Source organism: Rhinichthys klamathensis, unplaced genomic scaffold (genome assembly GCF_029890125.1).
Source record: "Rhinichthys klamathensis goyatoka isolate OS25496 unplaced genomic scaffold, OSU_Roscu_1.1 h1tg000530l_1, whole genome shotgun sequence".
Taxonomy (NCBI): Eukaryota; Metazoa; Chordata; class Actinopteri; order Cypriniformes; family Leuciscidae; genus Rhinichthys; species Rhinichthys klamathensis.
Genome location: NW_026607006.1, coordinates 416,523 through 418,696, shown reverse-complemented (window position 1 = coordinate 418,696; position 2,174 = coordinate 416,523). Strand labels below are relative to the sequence as shown.

General features: G+C 40.2%; 1 pseudogene; it reads right to left on the bottom strand.

Moving 5' to 3' along the window:
* Positions 1-1,065: 1,065 nt before the first annotated feature.
* LOC130073310 (5S ribosomal RNA) lies at positions 1,066-1,182 on the bottom strand (annotated as a pseudogene).
* Positions 1,183-2,174: the final 992 nt, after the last annotated feature.

Here is a 2,174-nt window from a genome sequence, read left to right as displayed (position 1 = left end):
AACACCAACAGCGAAACGGTATGAATACATAACACTAAAGTACATATTGCCATATCATTATAAAGTAATTCATTTGTTGACTAGATGCTGCATCAGCAGAGAAAGAACAGTAGTTTGCCGTCGAGGCTGTGAGGACTAACATTACCTCAGTCAAGCGTTAAAACAATGTGACAAAAACACACGCAGACCTGACCAATACAACCATTAGAATGCAGTATTAGACGCAGTATTCTAAACGTTTATTAATATTTAATATATACAGATACTGTGTGTGTGTGTGTGTGTGTGTGTGTGTGTGTGTGCGTATTAAATGAACAGAAATGAACAGAAAGAGGAAAAGAGTGGTGGTAGATTTTAGTGGCATGCTTTGCACATAGTTGATTTTCCTCTTTTTGAAGGGCCTCTTGCCACAGCTTCGGTGGTACCATCGTGGGCAAATGTCACAGCCAATCTGGATTCGACAAAAGAAGAAACAAAAAAATATGGTGAAATAGTTATACAATAATATTAGCAATGGTTGCAAATTACTCAATTTACAAAGCAGGCCATCATGCCTTACAACTAAAATAACCCTTGTTTAGCAAGCATGTACTGTATGAATGAATGAGGCATTTATATAGCGCTTTCATATGTACTACTGTACACCCAAAGCGCTTTACAATCATATCAGGGGTTCTCTCCTCAACCAGCACCAGTGTGCAGCATCCACTTGGATGATGCGACGGCAGCCACAGTACAACGGCGCCAGTGCGCTCACCACACACCAGCTATAGTTGGAGAGGAGAGAGAGTGATAGAGCCAATTCAGTGGATGGGGATTATTAGGAGGCCATGATTGGCAGGGGGCAATGGGTGGAATGTGGCCAGGACACCGGGGTTACACCCCTACTCTTTACAAGAAGTGCCATGGGATTTTTAATGACCACAGAGAGTCAGGGCCTCGGTTTAACGTCTCATCCGAAGGACGGTACTCTTTGACAGTATAGTGTCCCCGTCACTACACTGGGGCGTTAGGACCCACACAGACCACAGGGTGAGCACCCCCTGCTGGCCTCACTAACACCTCTTCCAGCAGCAACCTGGTTTTCTCAGGAGGTCTCCCATCCAGGTACTAACCAGGCTCAGCCCTGCTTAGCTTCAGTGGGCAACCAGTCTTGGGCTACAGGGTGATATGGCTGCTGGCAATTTAAAAAGAATGTTTAGTGGTAATTTGTAATTTGATTGTCATCCTTTTTAAGCCAAACCCGAGAAGACATGAAAAACATGAACAGTTACCCAGTGAGTGTCACCATCATGCTCTCCACAAAGATGACACATCTCAGTCAAGTCATCTACAAAAGGAAATGGGTAATAATTTTCTTTTAGCCAATTATAACCAATGTTTGTTTAAGTAAATAACACAATAGTTACATCATTTGGTAAGTTTAAAATATATACAGCAAAAACATGTTTCCAACCAGTCTAAAATGACATTACATGATGATTATGAAATTAAATTATATTATATAACTTACATTAAATGATATGTACAATATTTTTTAAGAGACACCTGAATTTTGAAGGAGCGAGACCGCAATCTGCTGCCTTATGGTGGTCACACTTGAAGCAGAGTTATCAAATGCCAGCGGAAAGCCACCCAAGATGCACTCAGCAAACTGTGAACAAAAGATGCAAGAATTGATTTGTTGTGGGAAAGAAAATGATGAACCAGCCATCGCAGGAATATGAACTGTAGCAATAGTACTTATTTGTGGGAACGTTTAAAGTCACCAAAAGCATGTAAAAGTGAATGCCTGGTAATTCTTATTAACTTTTATATGCTATACCTTCTTACATCATATACAGTATATTGACTGATATAAAATGACCTATCTTCTGAATCCCACTCTGTACCTGAAGACAGACACAAAGAACAGTGCACTTGTTTTGTGTAAAGTTTCCGTGACCTTGGTTTTAAATTCATTGTGTTCATGCATGATATGAAATTTGAGTTTAACGTCAAATGTTTAATGGAAACCTTGAATGTATTTCATTTAAATCCAATGCTTATTTATGCTACATACCTTCAATTCCTTAGGCCCTACATTAAGTGGCATCCTGTTGGACTGTGTGTGGTAGTGTGTCACATGCCCATCTAGACGGATTAAGCCCTCTGTGTCTCATGAATGATCTAAA